This window comes from Bombina bombina, chromosome 2, assembly GCF_027579735.1.
Source record: "Bombina bombina isolate aBomBom1 chromosome 2, aBomBom1.pri, whole genome shotgun sequence".
NCBI lineage: Eukaryota > Metazoa > Chordata > Amphibia > Anura > Bombinatoridae > Bombina > Bombina bombina.
The window spans coordinates 44,704,571-44,726,004 of record NC_069500.1 but is presented as its reverse complement, the minus strand read 5'-3'; the positions used below and the strand labels follow the sequence as shown (position 1 = coordinate 44,726,004).

Below are 21,434 nucleotides of genomic sequence, written 5' to 3'. Positions count from 1 at the left end.
GTGTGCCAGTGTGTTGTGTGAAGATGTATGTAATGCCTGTGTTTGTAGTAGTGTGCTAGTGTGTTGTGTGAAGATGTATGTAATGCCTGTGTGTAGCAGTGTGCCAGTGTGTTGTGTGAAGATGTATGTAATGCCTGTGTGTGTAGCAGTGTGCCAGTGTGTTGTGTGAAGATGTATGTAATGCCTGTGTGTGTATTAGTGTGCCAGTGTCTTGTGTGAAGATGTATGTAATGCCTGTGTGTGTAGTAGTGTGCCAGTGTGTTGTGTGAAGATGTATGTAATGCCTGTGTGTGTAGCAGTGTGCCAGTGTGTTGTGTGAATATGTATGTAATGCCTGTATGTAGTAGTGTACCAGTGTGTTGTGTGAAGATGTATGTAATGCCTGTGTGTGTAGTAGTGTGCCAGTGTGTTGTTTGAAGATGTATGTAATGCCTGTGTGTGTAGCAGTGTGCCAGTGTGTTGTGTGAAGATGTATGTAATGCCTGTGTGTGTAGAAGTGTGCCAGTGTGTTGTGTGAAGATGTATGTAATGCCTGTGTGTGTAGTAGTGTGCCAGTGTGTTGTATGAAGATGTATGTAATGCCTGTGTGTAGCAGTGTGCCAGTGTGTTGTGTGAAGATGTATGTAATGCCTGTGTATAGCAGTGTGCCAGTGTGTTGTGTGAAGATGTATGTAATGCCTGTGTGTGTAGTAGTGTGCCATTGTGTTGTGTGAAGATGTATGTAATGCCTGTGTGTGTAGTAGTGTGCCAGTGTGTTGTGTGAAGATGTATGTAATGCCTGTGTGTGTAGTAGTGTGCCAGTGTGTTGCGTGAAGATGTATGTAATGCCTTTGTGTAGCAGTGTGCCAGTGTGTTGTGTGAAGATGTATGTAATGCCTGTGTGTAGTAGTGTGCCAGTGTGTTGTTTGAAGATGTATGTAATGCCTGTGTGTGTAGCAGTGTGCCAGTGTGTTGTGTGAAGATGTATGTAATGCCTGTGTATAGCAGTGTGCCAGTGTGTTGTGTAAAGATGTATGTTATGCCTGTGTGTAGTAGTGTGCCAGTGTGTTGTGTGAAGATGTATGTTATGCCTGTGTGTGTAGCAGTGTGCCAGTGTGTTGTGTGAAGATGTATGTTATGCCTGTGTGTGTAGCAATGTGCCAGTGTTTTGTGTGAAGATGTATGTAATGCCTGTGTGTGTAGCAGTGTGCCAGTGTGTTGTGTGAAGATGTATGTAATGCCTGTGTGTGTAGCAGTGTGCCAGTGTGTTGTGTGAAGATGTATGTAATGCCTGTGTGTGTAGCAGTGTGCCAGTATGTTGTGTGAAGATGTATGTAATGCTGTGTGTGTAGTAGTGTGCCAGTGTGTTGTGTGAAGATGTATGTAATGCCTGTGTGTGTAGCAGTGTGCCAGTGTGTTGTGTGAAGATGTATGTAATGCCTGTGTGTGTAGCAGTGTGCCAGTGTTTTGTGTGAAGATGTATGTAATGCCTGTGTGTGTAGCAGTGTGCCAGTGTGTTGTGTGAAGATGTATGTAATGCCTGTGTGTGTAGCAATGTGCCAGTGTTTTGTGTGAAGATGTATGTAATGCCTGTGTGTGTAGCAGTGTGCCAGTGTATTGTGTGAAGATGAATGTAATGCCTGTGTGTGTAGCAGTGTGCCAGTGTGTTGTGTGAAGATGTATGTAATGCCTGTGTGTGTAGCAGTGTGCCAGTATGTTGTGTGAAGATGTATGTAATGCCGTGTGTGTAGTAGTGTGCCAGTGTGTTGTGTGAAGATGTATGTAATGCCTGTGTGTGTAGCAGTGTGCCAGTGTGTTGTGTGAAGATGTATGTAATGCCTGTGTGTGTAGCAGTGTGCCAGTGTGTAGCAGTGTGCTAGTGTTACGTGATACATGGGGCCAGCAAATGTAAGGACATTTTTAATTTTGTTAGGAAAAATCTACTGCTTACTTACAATTCAGAGTAAATGTTACTGCATTGTCTCCATTATGCAATTCTACTGTATTTAATAGCCCTTTAATTATATGTTTAATCCATTTAGGGGGTTAAACACATAGGGGCATATGTATCAAGCTCCATGTATCAAGCGTATTGCTCGCCGTATTCAGCAAAGTCTGGCGGACCTGATCATAACTAGAGGCCATAGGGTTCAAAGTACAAAGCAGCCGATGCTCATGCAATCTTGTGTTCCGCAATGTAAGGAGCAGTGACCTGGCCCTTTGACCACTTTACAGTCCCTTACCCTCTCTCCTTCAGAGATAAAAATACCCCCAACATGATTGGTCACCGGATAGTAGGGGCAGAGTTGCATTAGGGCTAATATAATGGCGTTTATTGGTTGACTCAGGGAATAAAAAGTCATTTGTTTTCAAATACCATCTCTTAGATCCCTTAAATCTCTTACGGCTAGATTTAGAGTTCGGCGGTAGATGGGCTGTTAACGCCACGCGTGTTTTATGTCTAACGCACGTCATTGTTTGACTCCGGTATTTAGAGTTAATATAAGACCATCTAACGATGCTCCTAACGCGTGTATGTCACACGCGTAATCCTGCCCGCGTTAGACAGTCTCCCATAGAGATCAATGGGAAAGGCAAAAAATAGCTTTTTTTACCTAACACTCGATCTCGCGAGAATACGCACAGCTCGGTCATATGACGCATACCACATCATGCACAACAATAACACGCCGCAAATGTCACAACATCAATCAATCAACAAAGCACACAAGCATTACACATTCACAAGCGGGGGAAGTTTTAATACTATTTATACGGGGAATACGCATATACTTTAAGATGCGGAAAATCGCACAATAACAACAAGGAATAAAAAATATATACATACACTAAAAAAAAAATCGCATTCAATATCATTATATATTATGAAAAACATACATATACAACACTTCACGAAGAACACACCATCGCAAATTCACATTTAAAAAGAATACTATTGGACAATGTTAGAGAAAACGACCACTATGACATCATCGCATTCTACACATTCCACAAATACCAACTCAAAATGAGCATGCGCAAATTAACACACCTAATACACATTGCAATAATATTAATTGCTAATAAAGCACACCTGAACACTAATTACAATGGAAATTGGGACATCATTAAACATTTACACAGGGTATATAAGCACCACACAAGCAGGGCTTCTTTGACTGTGTTGCTGGTGGGTCTTTGGAGATTTAAGAATAGAGATTTTGCGAATTTTTGAGAGTGTGTTAGCGTGAGATAGTCAGTTGGTAGTGTTAGCGTGAGAGAGTCAGTTGGTAGTGTTAGCGTGAGATAGTCAGTTGGTAGTGTTAGCGTGAGAGAGTGAGTGAGTTAGTGGGAGTTAGCGGGAGTGGGAGAGAGTCTGTTAGTGGGAGCGTGAGTGAGTTAGTGGGAGTTATTAGTGATAGTTGTTAGTGTGAGCGTCAGTTAGTGGTAGTTAGTGAGCGTTAGTGGGAGTGTTTGTTATTGAGAATTAGAAGTAGTGTTAGTTAGCGAGCGAGTGATTTATCTGTACACTTAACACATTTACACGCAAACACATTCAATACATACATACACTTATCAATAACACTACATACACTCCATACCCCCTACCCCCTCATACTACACTCCATACCCCATTCCTTGTAGTCCCATTCCCTTTCATCCCATTTACTCTTATCCCATACCCCATACCCATCCCATACCCATCCCCTAGTTACATTTAGTTTACATATCCTCCTTTTAGTCTTATTCTTTTCGTTTATTTAAATACTCCTTACCCTCTTTTTTTTTTACATCCCTCACACTTTAAGCACCTTTTTTGTCTTTTTAGTTCTTTATTTTGACCCCCTTTCATTTCATCACACTCACTTTTTTTTTATTATTTGGGGTTTAGTTTAGGGAGGAGATGGAGGCCAGGCAGGGGACAGGTAGAGGGGGGAGTAGAGGGAGGGGGAGAGGAACAGGGCAGGAAGGGGGGCAGGAAGGGGGGCAGGAAGCGGGGGTGGAAGCGGTGGGTGGACCCAGCCACTTGGTTCAAGATGACCAAGTGGCTGGGCCCAGTGGCGGTCAGAGTAGGGCTTCACAGTCCGGGAAACAGAGGGCATCGTCACAGGGGAAGGCCAAGGCGACTAGGGAGGCGAGGTTTACGATGGAGGAGAAGGAGGCCCTCGTAGAGGCCTATATGGCCAGGTATAGGATGCTGCAGCACCAGAAGACTACCCCGACTGACAGGAGGAGGCTCTGGAACGAGATTCGGAATGCAGTCAATGCAGTGGGTGGCCGGAACCGGGATATGGATTCCATCAAACATCGGTACCGGGACTGTAAACTTGAACTTAAAAAAAAGTTAAGCCTGGAGGCCCGACATGCTGCAGGGACCGGTGGCGGCCCTGCCCTTGAAATGGAGTACTGCAGATGGGAGGAAATGTTGCGGCCCAGCATCTCCGAGGTGGAAGTAGTCGGTATCGGAGGAATCGATACCGGGAACCTGCCACTCTCATCTGACGGTAAGCTCATTGAACAATAATTTCACATACGAATGTATTTCAATGGACACTATACGCAAACATTTACTTTCATGATTGAGGTAGCGAATACAATTTGACAAAACATTCAAATGTACTTATATTACATAATTTGAATCATTCTTGAGATATATTTTAATGAAGAAATAGCCATGCACACGGTGAAACAATCACAGGAGGCAGCTATATTCAGCTAACAATCAGAATCTTATAAACATATTTAGATATGCTTTTCATCAAAGAATATCCAGAGAATGAAGCTAATTAGATAACAAAAGTACATTCGAAAGTTTATACTAAATGTATGCTTATAAATCATGAAAGATAAAACATTGGGTTTCATGTGTTAAGGATCAGATTAATGCTATTACGCTGTTTACACGCATTCTATTACTTAGCGGTTACATCAGTATCTAGGCTATAGGTTAGGTGTGCATTTAAACAGACTGAAAACAAACGCAAAAACATTCACATTGACCAGATATCACAAACACTGTTTAGAAAAAGCGGAAATAGAATTGATTGTTTGTTAGATTTCAAAGTGGATTAATGATTCTGCATTTGTAATTGTATCGTAAGCTAAGTCATTTAAAACTTTATTTGCAAATATGCTAATATATACATTTCTTTTTTTCTTTTTTTTTTAATATACAGAGTCTGGGGACGAGGCAGCACAGCCTCCTGCATCTCCCCGGGATGAGAGTGGTGGTGAGGAATTCCCACTTCGGAGGGAAGAGGCCCCCCGTGACGAACAGCGCACGGGAGATGATCAAGAGGCCCCGGAAGCACAGGAGGATCCCGCTGAACCCGCGGAACCCGAGGTCCCTCAAAGACCCGCACTCCGCCGTGCACGGGCACCCCGCCGTGCACGGGTTCAACAGGCACAACAAGAAGAAATAGCGGAGGTGCGGGTTCTACTGGAGTACATAGACCAGATGCGTACCTCCCGGATAGAAAACATAGAAGGACGGCGCAGAATACTTGATGGGCAGAATCAAATAATTCAAGGCCAAACTGAAATAATCAGTATACTGAATACAATACAAGAAGGACAAACAAGAATGTTCAATCTTCATCAGGAAATGTTCACATTTTTCCGGGAGGCGCATGCTGGTCTACCTCCTGTTGCTGGGCCTCTTGTTGCTGGGCCTCTTGCTGCTGGGCCATCTCCTCCTGCCGGCCCATCTCATCATCCTCCTCCTCAGCCATCTACTCCTCCTCCTCCTCAGCCATCTACTCCTCCTCCTCCTCAGCCATCTTCTCCTCCTCATCCATCTTCTCCTCCTCCTCCTCAGCCATCTACTCCTCACCTTGGTCGTCCCAGTACTCTTCCTTCCACTCCTCCCACAACAGCTCCAAGGAGGACTCTTCGGAGTCGGCAGTTGCCTCTCCCAGAGCCTCAGCCCCGTGGGAAGAGGGGAAGGAAGAGGAAGTAAGTATTTTTTTCCATCTTAAATTATTTTTTTTGGGTAATGGATAGGTATGTGATGATGTGGTTTTCATACACTTGTGGACCACACTCTGTATATAATCGACTTCTATGGGACCGGGTCCATGGAGGAAGATTCTTTGCAGAGTGTGGGTTATAAGTGTGTGAAAACCACATCATCACATACCTATCCTTGTTCATGATATTGATTGGTTTCTGTGATGTGATGTCCAAACTGTTTCCCGAATCGCTAACTAAATTACCATAACAATTATCCATGATGGCATATTACTGTTTGAATGCCAATAACACAGCTTAAAGGGACAGTCAGAAAATTATTGATTACAAAGAAAACACTGTATTACGCATTATAAAGTTTGAAACAACAAAACATGGAGAAATACATGTGTGACTTATGTGCTTACCCTTGTATCTATGACTATGAAAAATGACCACTTATTTGTTGTTCTGACATAACAACATTTTAGATATCAATGATCAATACATGGTCAATAATATGCTGTATGAGCACAAGGTTTTACATATACAAATGCTATCCAAATGCCCTCTAGTGCTCAAATTGTATAATGATTACAAGCACTCTTCAAGATTTAAGAAATGAGCACACCAACCTCATAGGTTTAGATAGCAAATTTAAATAAACCCAGACAAATGTTCAATTGTTGAGAAACATTTGATATCCTTGTTATTACAGAATTTACTTTTCGAATAATGTAAAAAAATTTTTTTTCGAAACTGTCCCTTTAACAACATTACATATGCTAACACATTTTAAGCTTGTTGCTATATATACATGTACTTTTTCCAAAAAAAAATTTGAAAATCACATTTATATTGACGTGTTAAATAAAGTCTATTTTCTTTAAGAGACATTATTGTGTTAATATTTTATTGTAACTATTTTTATTTTAACAATGAATATGGTTTAAATTCCTTTTAGGAGTGGGGGGGTGAAATATGCTAACAAAAATATATTTGAAGATTAAACTATGTGGATCTCATACATGATACAAAAAAACAACATTTGCATTCAAGGGACAGTATCCTATATTTTTTACATAACTGTATGTAATAGACACTACTACAAACAACAAGATTAACATATACTGATAGCAATATTAAAAAGCTTCAAACACTTGCAAATAAAATAGGGTTAGCTATATTTTAAATATAGATGAACCACCATTACAACCGTAAAACACAATACCCCATCATTAACATATGAAAAGAACCTTTACACAAACTGGACAAAGCTGGAGATGGTACTCACATGAAACTCATTGGCTTTGCGAGGAGTAAGAAAATAACTTACATTTTCTTACAACACAAGACAAAATAAACCTATTGGTTAAACAATGGACTATCTAACTATAGACAAAATCAAATATTTTTATTTATAATGTGAGTGTCTAATGAACCTTTCATAAAATATACAACGAAATTACATTTAGAAGAAGTCGGCATCATATATTTAGCATATGATAAATGCATATTGATTACTTTATTCAAACACAATAGCGCATATTTATTAATTAGATATGTTCAACATTAAACACAACATTAATTTTTAAGAAAAAGGAACATTGTTGACAAACATATTAAACATGGACTGTAGAGATTTGCACTTGCCTAGAAATATCCTATGCATGAAAACATTTTGCTTTCGTTCGTTGATTCAACCAGACATCCAGCAAAAGAGAATGTGTTGGTCTTTATCAGCTACGGGTCAACAATGTAACATGATGCAAATAATACATATTCGCAAGCTTTTTAAAATTGCATGCAGTCACAAACGTTTTTAACGTGCACAAATATTGCGGGACTACGCAATCCAATCACACGTTTTTTTAACTTTACATGTGCCGTCTTAACATGGCGCTTCCTTGATCACGTAAGAACGCCATCCAATGAAAGGCACATTATTGATCACGTAAGAACGCCCAAAAAAAAAAGGCGCATCCTTGATCGCGTCAAAACGCAATCCAATAAAAGGCATATTCCTGATCACGTAAGAACGTCAGTCAATACAAGGAATCATTGGACAGCCTGGCAGGTGACGTCTTAAGCAAAATGGCGCATCCGAGATCGCTGAAAAACCGCAGACAATACAAGGACTCAGTGACATCTTGGCATATCATTAAGAAACGTATTTATATTTTATGAACTAGTATGTGTGTAGATTGCTATCTAGGAATGTCACCAAATCATGAATCATCTTTTCGGACTTGACTGTCCCTTGAACTATAGCTATGGTGTATATCTTTAACATTTAAAAGATACACATGAGAAATACATATGCCATTGATGTTTTAAGATATGTTTGGATTGTTGTTGAATAACAATAGTTATACATGTATTGATTAAACGTGTCATTTATTCAAGTTTAATTATGGTCAGCCTACCTATAGCCATATATGGGAGGAGATGTATTTTGTTAACATATTAGTTAACTAATATTCATCATCTACATTATTTGTATTACACACAGAGATTGATTTGGTTACACTTTGACAATAATATAGATTTGAAAATGAAATACAGGTGCTGTCAACATTACAATAAGATTGTTTATTAATAAAATTATATGTCCTTGTTCTTGTAAAAAGGACAAAAACGCTTTACAAATGGAAATACATTCATTTACAATAGTGATCAACATCACTTAAAGGGACATTATTTTGTTTTTAAAAAGAGCATACACATAGTCAATACTATTTAAATAAAATGAACACTTTACAGGGATTATATCATTGTATCAATACTCAGATCATTTTGTAAAGGTGCATCAATTCATGCAGAGTTTATAAATACACACATGGATATGAACATTTAAATATACATATATACACAAATACAAAAATATATATACATATATAAAGAAATTACTCTGCTAATCATAATCAGGCAATGATAGAGCTAAGAGAAAATAATATAAACACAAATAATAAGATTACATTGGAGATGTTAATCTTAAAGTCATTTACTATTGTCTTACATATATGATTTCATTATAACAAATAGATTTGTTAGGTCCCTTTAAGGATAAACAACATAAACTAGAGCTTGCAAAAAATAACAGGAAGAATGAGGACAAAGATTTGTGAAATAAAATTTATTTTATTAGTATGTAAGAAAACATACACAACGTTTATAAATAATCTTTTAAAAATAAGGAATATATGAGCCATATGACAAGGTAACACAGTGCATCACAGTCCATGAAGAGAGTTGCCAAGGGCCAGCATAGCCCCATTGGAGACACATGGCAAGGTAACACAGTGCATCACAGTCCATGAAGAGAGTTGCCAAGGGCCAGCATAGCCCCATTGGAGACACATGGCAAGGTAACACAGTGCATCACAGTCCATGAAGAGAGTTGCCAAGGGCCAGCATAGCCTCATTGGAGACACATGACAAGGTAACACAGTGCATCACAGTCCATGAAGAGAGTTGCCAAGGGCCAGCATAGCCTCATTGGAGACACATGACAAGGTAACACAGTGCATCACAGTCCATGAAGAGAGTTGCCAAGGGCCAGCATAGCCCCATTGGAGACACATGGCAAGGTAACACAGTGCATCACAGTCCATGAAGAGAGTTGCCAAGGGCCAGCATAGCCCCATTGGAGACACATGGCAAGGTAACACAGTGCATCACAGTCCATGAAGAGAGTTGCCAAGGGCCAGCATAGCCTCATTGGAGACACATGACAAGGTAACACAGTGCATCACAGTCCATGAAGAGAGTTGCCAAGGGCCAGCATAGCCTCATTGGAGACACATGACAAGGTAACACAGTGCATCACAGTCCATGAAGAGAGTTGCCAAGGGCCAGCATAGCCCCATTGGAGACACATGACAAGGTAACACAGTGCATCACAGTCCATGAAGAGAGTTGCCAAGGGCCAGCATAGCCCCATTGGAGACACATGACAAGGTAACACAGTGCATCACAGTCCATGAAGAGAGTTGCCAAGGGCCAGCATAGCCCCATTGGAGACACATGGCAAGGTAACACAGTGCATCACAGTCCATGAAGAGAGTTGCCAAGGGCCAGCATAGCCTCATTGGAGACACATGACAAGGTAACACAGTGCATCACAGTCCATGAAGAGAGTTGCCAAGGGCCAGCATAGCCTCATTGGAGACACATGACAAGGTAACACAGTGCATCACAGTCCATGAAGAGAGTTGCCAAGGGCCAGCATAGCCTCATTGGAGACACATGACAAGGTAAAAGAGTGCAACAGGCACAACAAAAAACTGATAAAAAGGCCAAAGGGCAACAATATAAATACAAATTCAACATGTGGACGGAGGATTATTATCTGCCACCATGGAGCATATCCAGATCCTCCACTTACTGGTCATCCTCTTCATTGTCCTGTGCATGTCCAGCTCCAGATTCAGGCCTTGAACGTAATTGCATAATTTCACGCAGAGTCAAGTCCTGAACCCGGAGCTGGGCCTGCATGGTGTCGTTCATCCCTCTCAGGACAGCTGCGTTCCTCAACACGGCCTGCTCTACTCTTGCTATCCCTTCTAGCATGAGCCATGCTGAGTCACAGCCTAAAATAAAATAAAAATTAATATTAAGGATAATTACACAACAGAATAAAAGATTTTAATACATACATTGTCATCATAAAGACAAATAATTATTTACATCAATTATTTTTCATATATTCTTTACACATGAATTAGGTTATTCAGACAGACAGAAATCATTAAAGGCTCATGTTACTCAAACATGTTGAACCCTTTAATTGGTTTTAGATGATCCACTTATACAGCTTGAGTGTATCAAATCTTGTTAAAGGATTTACATTGTACTTACATCAGCAATTTAAAAATTCAATTTAGACTGTGGTAGGCACACCTATCCTTAAACATTTTGGCATTGAGGACAAGCTGTGTAAACATAGCAACCAGAAGAAATTACATTCCCACTGGGTTAGACAAGAGATAATGTATCCACATTTGGACATAAAATTTTGGATCCAAGTAGTGGTGTTTGGTATATGTAGTGATATCCAATTAAAGGGACACTGAACCTAAATATTTAATGGACTGATTCAGATAGAGCATGACATGACAAATCTTTAGAAATTACACATATTCATTATATGTTTTAATTGTCAAGCTATATTTTGAATGCAAGAATGTTGGTTTTTATGGAAGCCAATATTTGTTGATGAACCTTGTTTGTGCATGCTGGTTGATGGATACATTCATCCAACAATAAAGAAATGATGGCCACATTTATTTTATTGTTTAAACTAATTATAGGAATAAGTTGTTTTCAATAAATATATCAAGAGAATGACGAATAATTCATAAGAGTATTCTATGATACATTGGCTTAACATTGCATGCTGGATTTGAATCACAATTTAACCAATTGAACTTCACTGTACCTTTAAGTATCTTATAAAGTGTATTTAGAATGATACTTACAGCTGTGCCTGGGAAGGACAATCTGACACCCAGGACAATGAAGGTTTAAACAGGGGGAAGGGATGGGATTGGCTCGGGGAGGGATGGGAATGGCTTGGGGAGTGGTGAGCTGCTGCTCCAGGGTAGGCCGTACAGCTGGGGAGTGGGGAGTTTGGGTCTGGGCAGCTGTACGGGCCAGAATACGGGGAGAGCGGCGAAGGGGGGTGTATGGGCGTTTTTTGGGAGGGACAGGATATGAAATATGGGAAGGGCTGGCAGTGGTCGGGGCATGGTCATGGGTTTGGTGATGGGAAGGGCTCTGGGTGTGTGCAGAGGTGTGGCCATGGTCAGGGGTGTGTGCACGGGGAGGGGTCTGTGACTGGGCAGGGGCGGAATCCAGATGACCAGAAGTGGTGGATCCATCTGAAAATGTAAAATAAATATATTAACATCTCATACATCCTGACATCAAATCAACGCATTTAAAATTGATTATGTTTTCAATATACCTCGAAGTGTGTTTGAATCTGTAAACTATTCTGAAATGAGGATATGGTATCTATATAGGCACTCAGATGAATCTCAATGACTGTCTGTACAATGTGAAACTTATTATTGTGTTTTGGCATGGAATATGCATGTGACATAATGATGGCATGAATTATATATTCTTAAAAAAATATATACAAGCAGATTTTCATGCTGCCTGATATAGAAAGGGGGCAGTAGTGTATTTGAACAGACAAATAATATTCCTTTTTAAAGGGAAAAAGCTGTAGACTTTGAATGTCTTCAATAAAATGATTTCAAAAAAAGAAACATGTTGGAAACATGATAGATATATTTCACATACCATCAGACTCCAAGGCAGCCTCTTCCTCCTCCATCCCACATGTGACATCAATCTCTGTAAAACATAACATGTTGTGTACACCTTAAGATCAGATATTATAACATATGTTACTGTTGCTCAAATACGCACATCAATGTTGCATTAAAGATATACACACACAAAGTTATGATTTACATCATTTTGATGGAGCATACAAATGACAATAGATTTGTTATTGTCAATAAATCAGAATCTTAATGTATTGTTTGTCTTAATGTTAAATTCATAAAAGCATAGTACATAGAACATTTAAGATTTCTCATGTGTGTATCACTTGATGACTGTTGTTAAAAAAATTAAAAAATGAAAAAAACATATGTTAGACATCTTATGAATAACAAATGTGTAGAATAATAAAGTAGAAATTATTAATCGCTCAATATAAAAAATAAATATATAATCAGAAGATAAATTCTATGATTTTTTATAATGTTATGCTTCATCGGAATCATGATCATAATATTGATTAGCAATACACCTTCAATTACATATAAATGAGTCAATGGACTTACCAGGAGCCCGCAAAGGCGGCTCTATGTCACTGCTGGATTCCTGTGGGCTCCCCACACCAACTCTCTCTATGAATGATATAGATATATATTATTAAACACATTTTGGATATCACTAAATCACATCTGTCTAGAATTTTAACATTAATCAACTTTAAAATGTGAATAATAGAGCAGTCATTACACCAGAAAATGCTTGATTGAATCAAGGGGATTCTGTAAACATATCTGTATTCAACATATGTTTAATGTCAGACTACATTAGACATCAAATTCATCTCAGATGCTGCTATTGCATATCTAAATATACCCAATGATCAATGTTCTTAACCCTTTAAGGACACAGCTTTCACTTAGCTCAATTGTTTTATGACGGAATAATTCCGTCATATGTCCTTAAGAAGTTACAAGAATACACACAAACCACATATTGAGGAGCATCTGTTGACAAATCTAAACAAACATGTGTCACATCGAGCCATTTTTTCAATGTACAGTAATCTTGTTTAGGACACAACACATATTTATCACAATACATAACAAACTTTATTATTACTAATATGTAATCATGGTGCTGTTAGAGTATGCAGATATATATAAAGTAACTCCAACAGATAATTAGATTTATATATCAATAGTTTTTAATAAAAATAATGTAATGATGAATGAATCTATTTTGTCTTAAAGGGACACTGACATGATTAATTTAAATAATTGATTTCTATGTTCAAACTGTAAAAAATGATTTAACATTGACTCCTATTATAATTCGAATGTTGTTCGATATTAATCTTAAAGGCAGATAAGGAATATTGGATTCAATAAATATTGTTTGTTGAAGGTATCCACCAATCATCAATATAAACCCAGGTTGGTCAACAAATATTTAGATGCACATAAACGTACTTTCTTTATTTTAAACTACATTTAGCAATAGAATATGTCACATATGATGATAGTATTATATTTTATGTTTATTAATATTGCATACTGTATGTGAAAGACAATATTAATAATTGTAGTTCAGTATCCCTTTAATCTAAAATTAAATAGATTCCACAATGTTGTTGTTTGTTAATGAATTATCTACTCCATATGTTGATGTAATGAATGGTATTGAGCATGCAATTAAAATCAAATATGTTATTTAAGTATATCCGAATAATTATATAATTTTCATCTATTAAATAGACATTACATATAAATATAGAACAATGTGTATTTAGTATGTAATGTTCATTCCATGTTTCTAAGACAAATGTCAATTAAAATGAGACATACCATACTGTGACAAGCCCTGGCTTGAGGATCCAGCAGCCACATCCATATCTGTAATATATTAAATGAGGATTGCATATCATTAATACTAATCATGCCATGTTTAAAATATTTACATTAATAACAAATCAATAGAAAAATATTAATCCTTTGGTAGTCCCATGAGTTAATAGTTTCCGCAATTTAATGAATGATAAATATATCCTGGACTCTTATTTTCAATCAGTTGTGTTGTTTACTGTATCTTTAAGAATATATGCTTGTTATTACATAATCATCAATTGATGGCCATATGTTATAATTTATTAGTATTATTCGTTTTTTATTAGATATAATATTTAAAATAAGAATACTGTATTCTTCACTAATCTAAGATTTTCCATTTAATTTTTAACAACATGTATAAAGCAATGCCACTTTCCGCAAACCCATGTTAACGTGGATGAGAAATGCCATTTTCGCGATCATTGCGCAATGATTCCAAGCGGAATTACGCATCCGTCATTTGACCAACATGTATAAAGCAATGCCACTTTCCGCAAACCCATGTTAACGTGGATGAGAAATGCCATTTTCGCGATCATTGCGCAATGATTCCAAGCGGAATTACGCATCCGTCATTTGACCAACATGTATAAAGCAATGCCACTTTCCGCAAACCCATGTTAACGTGGATGAGAAATGCCATTTTCGCGATCATTGCGCAATGATTCCAAGCGGAATTACGCATCCGTCATTTGACCAACATGTATAAAGCAATGCCACTTTCCGCAAACCCATGTTAACGTGGATGCGAAATTACATTTCCGCTCTGTGACGCATATTCTGTAGAGCGCAAGAAACATCATTCCAATTTCATGTATCACTAATGTAAAATCAGATATCTAAACATCATATGTAGTGTATGTTGTGAGATCTGTATAGGTTTAGTATCTGACTAAATACAATTTTTGGATTTTTAACATTATAAATATTATATGAAGTTGGATAATTACCTGGTTCAGATTCTCTATCGGGTCCTCCCAGGCCACCGGACGGAGAAGCATCTGCCCTGTCCCCCGCGTCAGGACTTTCAGATCCCGCAGCTGGGAGGGAAGAAGAGGAGGCCGAGGATGGCGAGGATCTAAATCTTTTGGGGACCCGGAGATTGAGGAGCTCGCATAAAGTCACCTCATAAGGGAGTAGGTACAGTTTCCGCGGGGCCTTTCTTTGGCCCCCTCTTTTACGGGCTTGTACCCAGTCCCTTATGAGGTTGACTTTTTTCGATAAACGCAACCTCATATCTCCGAATCTCCTCATGATCTGATCCTGGGTCCTCTGGACGTCACACACCAATCTAACCGCATTGGTGATAGACTCCCAGAGGGCCTTCTTAACAGGCGCATCTGTCGAGCTCCTCTTGTTCCCAAACAGCTGGGGATAAAAGTCCTTGACGGCGTGGACCAGTGCAGCGCTCTCCTCCTTGGTGAACCTGGGAACTGACATGCCTGCTGGGTTGTATAATAATAATATATATTGCCTGCAGGCATTAGAGAACTGACAAAGATGGCAACGTGTAATGGACTTTTATATGGTGAAGTAAACATGAGATGCACCATGGGACAATTTATCTGTACATCTGATTGGATAAAAGTTTGAAATATTGTTATAATGTCTGTGAGACCATCCTGACTCAAGTTGTGTTTGTGTGATGAACTCTGATTGGCCGTTCCTTAATGTTTCATATCTTAGTAACTTCCTTACACATACCGCTTGGTGGTGCTGTAACTTCATTTTTCATGTAGACTTATTTGTAACTCATGGGCCTGTCATGCGGATATGTGTGACGCAGATTTAATATCCGTGATCCGTGAAATATTAATGATTAAATACTCTTTAAAATCTAATCCTGTCACATTATTAATGTTGTAGAAATTTCTCGGTTTAATAACGGTCTGTTTCTTTAATACAAATACACATTTAATATTGTATGTCTTTATTGTTCTTTAAATAAATTTATTGTGAAGTATTGACATTGCTCTATTAAATGTATTTATAATGCACATTGATTGTGTGCTATTGCGTGACATTACACTAATGTTTAAATATGCTAATCTGGTGTTTGAAGATGCGTTTCCCACGCAATATTTATTAATGTTAAAATTCCGGGAAGAATGTCAGTAACTTTGATAATCTGTTTATAAATGTTAAACTACAGCTTTGTTATTCGCAAATAAACCTCGAGCTTGTATTTCTCTGAAGTGCTCATATATGTTATTGTGCAATGGCGTCTTTAGTTTTAAAGAGACATTACAAACAATTGTATCAAATGATCTGTAGAGATAGAAGATTGTTTAGACTTTAAAATGTAAATCATTTTCTCTTAGTATTTATATATCCTCAACATAAGAAATTTAAATGCACATGGTTGAGCCAATCACATAAGGCATCTCTGTGCATCCACCAATCTTCATCTACTGAGCCTATCTCGATATGCTTTTCAAGCAAAGTATGTAAAGATAGGAAGAGAAGTAAATACACTATTTCAAGCTCTTAAAGGGACACTGTCCAAAAAAATTTACCATTGGTGATTGAGCATGAAATGTTAATCAACTTTATTATTTAATACGATTATCAAATGTTAAGTTATCTTGTTATGTTTCTTTGAAAAACAATAATGATATTTTATATTACGGACAATTGTTTAATAAAAACCTGGGTTGTCCTTGACGATTGTTGCATCAATTATTCCAAACAATCAAGTTCTGTCCAGAGTACTGAAGCAAATAAATTAGCTATTTACTGCCTTATTTCTAAAGTAATGATAGCAACATCACAATGAGCATTCATAATATGAGACAAGTTTTAAACTTGATTAAAATAGAATACTCATTCAGAATGTATAAATCTTTGTTTTTTTAAATGGCTACCTTTAAGTATATTTTGAGTTCATGTCCCTTTAAATAAACATTTCACAATAATGCTTAATATATCATAAACCTAGGCACCTTCCTTTTGCTAAATGAGTCTAACATATGAGTAAAGCAAATTTAGATTAACTTCTAGATTGTTTTACACACTGACTGAAATATATTTATTAAATGAGGTCTTTTTTAGCCTTCAGCGTAGAGGGACATTAAGCTATATGTTATGTATGCATTTTGTATCATAATCTTATATTTGACCAACTTTATATGTTTTGTTATTCAATTATTATATTGTAATTATATATATTCGTGGATTAAATACATCTCTACATAGGCTATTTTGATGCTGATTGTTGTTTGCATATAGATGCCTTATATCATTGACTAAGATATGTGCATTTATTTTTATTTTAACAAGTATATTTAAAGACTGAATGTAATTCTATAGTACATTCTAAATATGTTTAAATTCTTGTATGATATTTGTAACAATGTATACAAAATATACATTTTGAATGACCCCTTTAAGGACCCAAACATATTGTATTTTGATTTAACATTGACAAAATAAACTAAAGGGGAAATTACATTCTATATAGATATTTGATGTCTAACCCAAGAGGTAAGATTGTAATAAATACATAATATTACTAAGTATAGTTAAATGACTCCACTAGAAAATTACATAGATTAACCTGGCATCCAATAACTAATTATTAAAAATTATAAAGTTAAATGACCTACCATTTATAAATGTAATAATTGTAAAATATTTTCTAATAATGTTTTGAGATACCTAAGGAAGATACATGATCTTATACAATTCTTTTTACATTCAACAACACTGTCACTTTCATGTAATTGAACCACTTCACCTTATTAAATGTTAAAACAATCATAATATTAATACATATCCTAAATATTTTTAATATATACTTTTTCAATATAAAAGCATTGAAGAATATGACTCCCCAATTAATGTTAAAATATATCTTTTAATATTCTCTGAAGAATTTTATTTTCTACTATTAATGCATTATTTTCTCTTATGCATGTGCTTGTCAAATAGCCAACTATCAGTCATGGGAGTCCAAGTTTTATTTATTTACAGATTATATTGATATATATTAGAATCTGCTAAAAAAAAAAAATATATATTTAATAGAAAATAATTAAATATTCCATGAAGTCATCAGATGCCAATCTGAAATGACAAATAATAAAAATGGAACAAAGTTAATACACACGTTGTAAAATATTCATAAAATACATTTAAAATCATATGGTGTCTATGCTCTAACTTTGATCAACATTTTTTACACATAATCATTACATTCATTTTAAATTAATGAAATACATACACCATTATATTGTTGATTAAAAATAATATTTAAATTTCAAAAATTAAATTTATACATAATAATGTATATCACATGTAAACAATATATGTATGCTGAACATAAATGTAATATTTCATGTCCATTCAAATACCTCTATATCAACTATAATATGTATTCCTTTTTCTGATTGTGATCCCTAAATATCTAATTAAGAACTAAATATGACTAATGTATGTAAGCTACTAATATTCTACAGTCTTCACTAGCATGCATTGGTACACCAACCTGGACAATGCATGGTCTTTGAATGTCAATTCAGGGGTAAACAGTTGATCTTCAATAGGTGTCTTATTCATCAGTTCATTAAATAGAGGACTGGGAAATACCATCTAAAAAGGAAAATCATCTAAGTGTCTGATTGTGATCCCTAAATATCTAATTAAGAACTAAATATGACTAATGTATGTAAGCTACTAATATTCTACAGTCTTCACTAGCATGCATTGGTACACCAACCTGGACAATGCATGGTCTTTGAATGTCAATTCAGGGGTAAACAGTTGATCTTCAATAGGTGTCTTATTCATCAGTTCATTAAATAGAGGACTGGGAAATACCATCTACAAAATAGAAAATCATCTAAGTGTCTCCAATAGGATGTCTCCACAGCCTTATTCTATCAAATAGTTTGCACTTACCATGTGAACATGTCTTTGTATGGTTTTCAAGGTCAGCAGAATTTAAATATGCCAGACATGATCCCATTGGTATACTTCAATTTCAATCTTGGCTTTTTCCCCACTGTCAGTCTTGGAAATCTTCACTGTCAGGCTTCAAATTGTTCCCTTTCAGTCTTTATATTAAGTCATCTCCCTAATGTAAGAAATTATATATAAAGATTTCATACAAGTGTGTGAATCAGTTCTGTACCCCTCTCCCACCCCCCATTTCATAATAAATATCTATCACTAGCTTACTAAGCCTGTGTATGAACCTGTGTTATTTTCTATCAAGTGTGAAGATGAGTCATATTGAGCAGAACAAACCTCTGTGTGACATTGAACCATAGTCATTCTAGAGTATCCCTTTCTGATTATGTACATAAGTAATGTGTAAACAAAGTTATATTTTTAAAAATGTATGCCATATTATGTATTTGTGTACAAATCATGCCAGCAACAGTCCATACATTTCTACTTACCATCTGATGTCCTCTATAAAAACCAGGTGGCAAAGACTCGCTATAGGACCCAATGCCCAGAGCATCACCTATATTATGAGAAATAAATATTATTCTAACATTTGATCAATACTAACATGTTTGCACAATTCTCTACTTGTCATTTCCCTAGAGTTCACATCTATTGAAAATACTCCAGTGTAACTTCTATTATTTACCGTCTAAAGTGGCGGTTGATGACGTCTGCTCTGACATCAAGTCCCTCGTCCTGGAATTCCCCCTCTAGAACAGGATCATCCTCCTCATCTCTGAGGAGGTCTCTGTCCACCGGGACGGCCTGCAGCATCCCAGCCCGCTGTGCAATATTATGCAGGACGCTACAGGCTACAACGATCTTAGCCACCTTCTTTGGGTTGTACTGGAGTGCTCCTCCAGAACGGTCCAGGCACCTGAATCTCATCTTCAGGAGCCCGAACATCCTTTCAACCACCGCCCTGGTTCTCTTATGAGCCCTATTGTAGCGCTCCTCAGACACATCAGTTGGGCTACGCAAGGGGGTAATGAGCCAAGGCCGGCTCATGTACCCAGAATCACCTATAAATTTAGAACAGAACATAATTCAAACAGAATACTTAAACTAGTATATTGTTGTATAAATATATTTTTTAAAAACCATAATCCATATTAAAAGTTGTCAGAAACATAAAGAAATTAAAAAAAATTATATATAAATCTGTATCTAGCCATTTCATCTAAGCCATGCTACATATGCATATTTCTCCTAAACCAAACCTTGTGTAAAATGCTAACTACATGTTTACATTGCATTCTCTATATGAACACTTAAGGTAAGACATGCTACATATCTGCATTTCAATAAAACTAGACATTAGCAGAAATAGACAATGACAGGGTTAAATTGCATGAGATAATATCTTGCTATTTCATCTAAGCCATGCTACATATGCGTATTTCTCCTAAAACAAACCTTGTGTAAAATGCTAACTACATGTTTACATTGCATTCTCTATATGAACACTTAAGGTAAGACATGCTACATATCTGCATTTCAATAAAACTAGACATTAGCAGAAATAGACAATGACAGGGTTAAATTGCATGAGATAATATCTTGCTATTTCATCTAAGACATGCTACATATGCGTATTTATCCTAAAACAAACCTTGTGTAAAATGCTAACTACATGTTTACATTGCATTCTCTATATGAACACTTAAGGTAAGACATGCTACATATCTGCATTTCAATAAAACTAGACATTAGCAGAAAAAGACAATGACAGGGTTAAATTGCATGAGATAATATCTTGCCATTTCATCTAAGCCATGCTACATATGCGTATTTCTCCTAAACCAAACCTTGTGTAAAATGCTAACTACATGTTTACATTGCATTCTCTATATGAACACTTAAGGTAAGACATGCTACATATCTGCATTTCAATAAAACTAGACATTAGCAGAAAAAGACAATGACAGGGTTAAATTGCATGAGATAATATCTTGCCATTTCATCTAAGACATGCTACATATGCGTATTTCTCCTAAACCAAACCTTGTGTAAAATGCTAACTACATGTTTACATTGCATTCTCTATATGAACACTTAAGGTAAGACATGCTACATATCTGCATTTCAATAAAAATAGACATTAGCAGAAAAAGACAATGACAGGGTTAAATTGCATGAGATAATATCTTGCCATTTCATCTAAGACATGCTACATATGCGTATTTCTCCTAAACCAAACCTTGTGTAAAATGCTAACTACATGTTTACATTGCATTCTCTATATGAACACTTAAGGTAAGACATGCTACATATCTGCATTTCAATAAAAATAGACATTAGCGTCGGTAAATAACAAATGGTTAAATTTAATCCTATAGCTGAACATGACGCTAACAGTTAAAAAATACA

General features: G+C 36.6%; 1 protein-coding gene and 1 long non-coding RNA gene across 2 annotated transcripts in view; one reads left to right on the top strand and one right to left on the bottom strand.

Annotated features, from left to right (window-relative positions):
* Positions 1–21,434, top strand: part of CELF4 (CUGBP Elav-like family member 4) — a 1,552,143-nt gene that overhangs the window by 268,164 nt on the left and 1,262,545 nt on the right.
* LOC128648410 (uncharacterized) lies at positions 11,625–12,845 on the bottom strand. Its single transcript, XR_008400593.1, has 3 exons — positions 12,792–12,845; positions 12,241–12,294; positions 11,625–11,810 (listed from the first exon to the last, which is right to left on the bottom strand). It is a non-coding gene; the product is annotated as an uncharacterized LOC128648410 (long non-coding RNA).